Source organism: Drosophila mauritiana, unplaced genomic scaffold (assembly GCF_004382145.1).
Source record: "Drosophila mauritiana strain mau12 unplaced genomic scaffold, ASM438214v1 U_28, whole genome shotgun sequence".
NCBI lineage: Eukaryota > Metazoa > Arthropoda > Insecta > Diptera > Drosophilidae > Drosophila > Drosophila mauritiana.
Window position 1 is genome coordinate 26066 of NW_022881417.1, and position 7871 is coordinate 33936.

Below are 7871 nucleotides of genomic sequence, written 5' to 3' on the forward strand. Positions count from 1 at the left end.
ATGTATTCATATGATTTTGGCAATAATATGAGTAAATTAAATAATATACATATGAAAATGATTAATTATTATATGTATAAGGGAAAAAATGCTGAAAATATCCCACATTCTCTTAGTATTATAGAGAAAAGCCATTATAGTGAGAGGGTATAGTAGTGTAAACGACCGGAATTACGACAGAGGGTTCAAAAACTACTATAGGTAGGCAGTGGTTGCCGACCTCTCATATTGTTCAAAACTTATGTATTCATATGATTTTGGCAATAATATGAGTAAATTAAATAATATACATATGAAAATGATTAATTATTATATGTATAAGGGAAAAAATGCTGAAAATATCCCACATTCTCTTAGTATTATAGAGAAAAGCCATTATAGTGAGAGGGTATAGTAGTGTAAACGACCGGAATTACGACAGAGGGTTCAAAAACTACTATAGGTAGGCAGTGGTTGCCGACCTCTCATATTGTTCAAAACTTATGTATTCATATGATTTTGGCAATAATATGAGTAAATTAAATAATATACATATGAAAATGATTAATTATTATATGTATAAGGGAAAAAATAATCATATTATATATGAATAATGGAAAAAAAATGAAATGTTCCTATAATCTCTTAATATATAAGAGAATAGCCCGTATGTTGGGTGGCAAACGGAATTGAAAATACCCGCTTTGAGGACAGCGGGTTCAAAAAACTACTATAGGTAGGCAGTGGTTGCCGACCTCCCGCATTATTCGAAATATTTATTTCGGATTATGTTTATATTGGTTACATACAATAAAGTATATTATTATCCGTACAAATTTGTTTCTCAGTTCTATAGAACACGGGACTTGGCTCCGCGGATAATAGGAATATACGCTTTATAGATAATATCGTTGAAACAAAAGTCAAGTTTCTATTATATATAGAATAACAAATCGTTTCCATATATTATCGTTAATTTTTGGAGGCAGGCAAATATTAATTTATTACCTGCCGTATAGTTGGATTATTATATCGTTACGGTATAATACAAATATGGATTCTTATGAAAGAAATATAAAATTATATATTAAATGTGGAAATATTATCATATGCGCTTGGTTTTATGTTATATATTACCAGAGATATATATGAAAAGAGATAAATTTTAAATTTATCTTCAAAATGCAAATGATTTAACTTAATATTTATATTGGTTAAACAAAAATTGTACATGTGTGGATACAATAATTATGTATGTTGGAAATAAAATGATATTTTATAATGAAATATGTATGTATAAAAAGATAAAATTATAGAAATATATATATTACAATAATTAGATGAAATTCTTGTTATATTGGTAAAACAAGTATAAATTAAAAATGAAAATATGGATTACGAATGCTATATAAAAATGGCCGTAATCGAATGGATTTTTTTACTTATATATTTAAAATTTTACCCAAAGGCGAAATATTGAATTTTATTCAATATAATAAAAATCATGGAATTATATAAAGTGAAAAATCTATATATCTATATATCTATTATATTGCTTATTTCGATTCAAAATATATGAATGGAATATGAAGGAAAAACATTATTCTGGTTGATCCTGCCAGTAGTTATATGCTTGTCTCAAAGATTAAGCCATGCATGTCTAAGTACACACGAATTAAAAGTGAAACCGCAAAAGGCTCATTATATCAGTTATGGTTCCTTAGATCGTTAACAGTTACTTGGATAACTGTGGTAATTCTAGAGCTAATACATGCAATTAAAACATGAACCTTATGGGACATGTGCTTTTATTAGGCTAAAACCAAGCGATCGCAAGATCGTTATATTGGTTGAACTCTAGATAACATGCAGATCGTATGGTCTTGTACCGACGACAGATCTTTCAAATGTCTGCCCTATCAACTTTTGATGGTAGTATCTAGGACTACCATGGTTGCAACGGGTAACGGGGAATCAGGGTTCGATTCCGGAGAGGGAGCCTGAGAAACGGCTACCACATCTAAGGAAGGCAGCAGGCGCGTAAATTACCCACTCCCAGCTCGGGGAGGTAGTGACGAAAAATAACAATACAGGACTCATATCCGAGGCCCTGTAATTGGAATGAGTACACTTTAAATCCTTTAACAAGGACCAATTGGAGGGCAAGTCTGGTGCCAGCAGCCGCGGTAATTCCAGCTCCAATAGCGTATATTAAAGTTGTTGCGGTTAAAACGTTCGTAGTTGAACTTGTGCTTCATACGGGTAGTACAACTTACAATTGTGGTTAGTACTATACCTTTATGTATGTAAGCGTATTACCGGTGGAGTTCTTATATGTGATTAAATACTTGTATTTTTTCATATGTTCCTCCTATTTAAAAACCTGCACTAGTGCTCTTAAACGAGTGTTATTGTGGGCCGGTACTATTACTTTGAACAAATTAGAGTGCTTAAAGCAGGCTTCAAATGCCTGAATATTCTGTGCATGGGATAATGAAATAAGACCTCTGTTCTGCTTTCATTGGTTTTCAGATCAAGAGGTAATGATTAATAGAAGCAGTTTGGGGGCATTAGTATTACGACGCGAGAGGTGAAATTCTTGGACCGTCGTAAGACTAACTTAAGCGAAAGCATTTGCCAAAGATGTTTTCATTAATCAAGAACGAAAGTTAGAGGTTCGAAGGCGATCAGATACCGCCCTAGTTCTAACCATAAACGATGCCAGCTAGCAATTGGGTGTAGCTACTTTTATGGCTCTCTCAGTCGCTTCCCGGGAAAACCAAAGCTTTTGGGCTCCGGGGGAAGTATGGTTGCAAAGCTGAAACTTAAAGGAATTGACGGAAGGGCACCACCAGGAGTGGAGCCTGCGGCTTAATTTGACTCAACACGGGAAAACTTACCAGGTCCGAACATAAGTGTGTAAGACAGATTGATAGCTCTTTCTCGAATCTATGGGTGGTGGTGCATGGCCGTTCTTAGTTCGTGGGAGTGATTTGTCTGGTTAATTCCGATAACGAACGAGACTCAAATATATTAAATAGATATCTTCAGGATTATGGTGCTGAAGCTTATGTAGCCTTCATTCATGGTGGCAGTAAAATGTTTATTGTGTTTGAATGTGTTTATGTAAGTGGAGCCGTACCTGTTGGTTTGTCCCATTATAAGGACACTAGCTTCTTAAATGGACAAATTGCGTCTAGCAATAATGAGATTGAGCAATAACAGGTCTGTGATGCCCTTAGATGTCCTGGGCTGCACGCGCGCTACAATGAAAGTATCAACGTGTATTTCCTAGACCGAGAGGTCCGGGTAAACCGCTGAACCACTTTCATGCTTGGGATTGTGAACTGAAACTGTTCACATGAACTTGGAATTCCCAGTAAGTGTGAGTCATTAACTCGCATTGATTACGTCCCTGCCCTTTGTACACACCGCCCGTCGCTACTACCGATTGAATTATTTAGTGAGGTCTCCGGACGTGATCACTGTGACGCCTTGCGTGTTACGGTTGTTTCGCAAAAGTTGACCGAACTTGATTATTTAGAGGAAGTAAAAGTCGTAACAAGGTTTCCGTAGGTGAACCTGCGGAAGGATCATTATTGTATAATATCCTTATCGTTAATAAACATTTGTTATAATACAAATAAATACAATTTACCAAAATAAAAATATTACAAAATGATTCCACGGAATCAAAAGTTAAAGTCAAAATAAAATGAAGATGCTTTTATTTTATATGTGGGGCTTGGCAACCTCATAAAAAGACTTTAAACATTATTAATGTTGTTGTGCGTATTTGTGGCAGTACCTACTACAACAATGGCGTTTCCTATAAAAACAAATTCTCGAAAATGGAAATCGAAGAAACTGAACAAAATTTGAAAGTAGAAGTCGAATTAAAATTAAAATAATTTTGAATGTGGTATTCAAAATAAGTGTGTGTGTATATGGACCATAATATACACGCGTTGCGAATATGTATTGTTCATCTATGTTATGAGCATACGTTGGCTAATGCAACAACCTAAAATATACAATGTTTGTACCTGTCATCCATCAGGTTAATTTTTTATATAAATTTTGCAGTATGTGTCACCCAAATAGCAAACCATAACCAGATTTTTATGATACATAATGCTTATATGAAAACTAAGACATATCGCAACATTTATTTTTAGGTATAAAAATAAATTTATTGAAGGAATTGATATATGCCAGTAAAATGGTGTATTTTTAATTTCTTTCAATAAAAACAATATTGATTATTATATAAAAATGAATTATAAAACTCTAAGCGGTGGATCACTCGGCTCATGGGTCGATGAAGAACGCAGCAAACTGTGCGTCATCGTGTGAACTGCAGGACACATGAACATCGACATTTTGAACGCATATCGCAGTCCATGCTGTTATGTACTTTAATTAATTTTATAGTGCTGCTTGGACTACATATGGTTGAGGTTGTAAGACTATGCTAATTAAGTTGTTTATAAATTTTTTATAAGCATATGGTATATTATTGGATTAAATAATGATTTTATTCATAATATTAAAAAAGAAATGAAAAACATTATCTCACATTTGAATGTGAAAAACGAAGAGAAATATTTTCTTTTTCAATCAAATAATACTGAGAAATGTCTAGCATAAAAAATTGAAATATTTTTCATCTAGAATTGTCTCTTATTAATGATTCGGAAAAAGAAAAATCTTGGTTTTGTTATTATTCTTCGTTGGTTCGTTAAATGGATAAAAAATAACTTTGCTTACAAGAACTATTGGAACTATTTATAACGAATTTAATTGATTGTTTTATCATTTATATATAAAGAATTTATGGCAAAAAATAGTTATATATACAACCTCAACTCATATGGACTACCCCCTGAATTTAAGCATATTAATTAGGGGAGGAAAAGAAACTAACAAGGATTTTCTTAGTAGCGGCGAGCGAAAAGAAAACAGTTCAGCACTAAGTCACTTTGTCTATATGGCAAATGTGAGATGCAGTGTATGGAGCGTCAATATTCTAGTATGAGAAATTAATGATTTAAGTCCTTCTTAAATGAGGCCATTTACCCATAGAGGGTTGCCAGGCCCGTATAACGTTAATGATTACTAGATGATGTTTCCAAAGAGTCGTGTTGCTTGATAGTGCAGCACTAAGTGGGTGGTAAACTCCACTAAAACTAAATATAACCATGAGACCGATAGTAAACAAGTACCGTGAGGGAAAGTTGAAAAGAACTCTGAATAGAGAGTTAAACAGTACGTGAAACTGCTTAGAGGTTAAGCCCGATGAACCTGAATATCCGTTATGGAAAATTCATCATTAAAATTGTAATATTTAAATAATATTATTAAGAATAATGTGCATTTTTTCCATATAAGGACATTGTAATCTATTAGCATATCCCAAATTTATCATAAAATATAACTTATAGTTTATTCCAATTAAATTGCTTGCATTTTAACACAGAATAAATGTTATTAATTTGATAAAGTGCTGATAGATTTATATTATTACAGAGCGTTAATTTTTCGGAATTATATAATGGCATAATTATCATTGATTTTTGTGTTTATTATATGCTCTTGTATGATTAACAATGCGAAAGATTCAGGATACCTTCGGGACCCGTCTTGAAACACGGACCAAGGAGTCTAACATATGTGCAAGTTATTGGGATGTAAACCTAATAGCGTAATTAACTTGACTAATAATGGGATTAGTTTTTTAGCTATTTATAGCTAATTAACACAATCCCGGGGCGTTCTATATAGTTATGTATAATGTATATTTATATTATTTATGCCTCTAACTGGAACGTACCTTGAGCATATATGCTGTGACCCGAAAGATGGTGAACTATACTTGATCAGGTTGAAGTCAGGGGAAACCCTGATGGAAGACCGAAACAGTTCTGACGTGCAAATCGATTGTCAGAATTGAGTATAGGGGCGAAAGACCAATCGAACCATCTAGTAGCTGGTTCCTTCCGAAGTTTCCCTCAGGATAGCTGGTGCATTTTAATATTATAAAATAATCTTATCTGGTAAAGCGAATGATTAGAGGCCTTAGGGTCGAAACGATCTTAACCTATTCTCAAACTTTAAATGGGTAAGAACCTTAACTTTCTTGATATGAAGTTCAAGGTTATGATATAAATGTGCCCAGTGGGCCACTTTTGGTAAGCAGAACTGGCGCTGTGGGATGAACCAAACGTAATGTTACGGTGCCCAAATTAACAACTCATGCAGATACCATGAAAGGCGTTGGTTGCTTAAAACAGCAGGACGGTGATCATGGAAGTCGAAATCCGCTAAGGAGTGTGTAACAACTCACCTGCCGAAGCAACTAGCCCTTAAAATGGATGGCGCTTAAGTTGTATACCTATACATTACCGCTAAAGTAGATGATTTATATTACTTGTGATATAAATTTTGAAACTTTAGTGAGTAGGAAGGTACAATGGTATGCGTAGAAGTGTTTGGCGTAAGCCTGCATGGAGCTGCCATTGGTACAGATCTTGGTGGTAGTAGCAAATAATCGAATGAGACCTTGGAGGACTGAAGTGGAGAAGGGTTTCGTGTGAACAGTGGTTGATCACGAGTTAGTCGGTCCTAAGTTCAAGGCGAAAGCCGAAAATTTTCAAGTAAAACAAAAATGCCTAACTATATAAACAAAGCGAATATAATACACTTGAATAATTTTGAACGAAAGGGAATACGGTTCCAATTCCGTAACCTGTTGAGTATCCGTTTGTTATTAAATATGGGCCTCGTGCTCATCCTGGCAACAGGAACGACCATAAAGAAGCCGTCGAGAGATATCGGAAGAGTTTTCTTTTCTGTTTTATAGCCGTACTACCATGGAAGTCTTTCGCAGAGAGATATGGTAGATGGGCTAGAAGAGCATGACATATACTGTTGTGTCGATATTTTTCTCTCGGACCTTGAAAATTTATGGTGGGGACACGCAAACTTCTCAACAGGCCGTACCAATATCCGCAGCTGGTCTCCAAGGTGAAGAGTCTCTAGTCGATAGAATAATGTAGGTAAGGGAAGTCGGCAAATTAGATCCGTAACTTCGGGATAAGGATTGGCTCTGAAGATTGAGATAGTCGGGCTTGATTGGGAAACAATAACATGGTTTATGTGCTCGTTCTGGGTAAATAGAGTTTCTAGCATTTATGTTAGTTACTTGTTCCCCGGATAGTTTAGTTACGTAGCCAATTGTGGAACTTTCTTGCTAAAATTTTTAAGAATACTATTTGGGTTAAACCAATTAGTTCTTATCAATTATAACGATTATCAATTAACAATCAATTCAGAACTGGCACGGACTTGGGGAATCCGACTGTCTAATTAAAACAAAGCATTGTGATGGCCCTAGCGGGTGTTGACACAATGTGATTTCTGCCCAGTGCTCTGAATGTCAAAGTGAAGAAATTCAAGTAAGCGCGGGTCAACGGCGGAGTAACTATGACTCTCTTAAGGTAGCCAAATGCCTCGTCATCTAATTAGTGACGCGCATGAATGGATTAACGATTCCTACTGTCCCTATCTAGCGAAACCACAGCCAAGGGAACGGGCTTGGAATAATTAGCGGGGAAAGAAGACCCTTTTGAGCTTGACTCTAATCTGGCAGTGTAAGGAGACATAAGAGGTGTAGAATAAGTGGGAGATATTAGACCTCGGTTTGGTATCGTCAATGAAATACCACTACTCTTATTGTTTCCTTACTTACTTGATTAAATGGAACGTGTATCATTTCCTAGCCATTATACGGATATATTTATTATATCTTATGGTATTGGGTTTTGATGCAAGCTTCTTGATCAAAGTATCACGAGTTTGTTATATAATCGCAAACAAATTCTTTAATAAAA

At 35.0% G+C, this 7871-nt stretch overlaps 1 non-coding gene and 2 pseudogenes across 1 annotated transcript; all 3 read left to right on the forward strand.

Moving 5' to 3' along the window:
• The first annotated feature begins 1581 nt into the window (after positions 1-1581).
• On the forward strand, positions 1582-3578 carry LOC117149667. Its single transcript, XR_004460441.1, has one exon. It is a non-coding gene; the product is annotated as a small subunit ribosomal RNA (ribosomal RNA).
• Positions 3579-4265: 687 nt separating this feature from the next.
• On the forward strand, positions 4266-4418 carry LOC117149664 (annotated as a pseudogene).
• Positions 4419-4838: 420 nt separating this feature from the next.
• On the forward strand, positions 4839-7871 carry LOC117149665 (annotated as a pseudogene; the record flags this gene model as incomplete).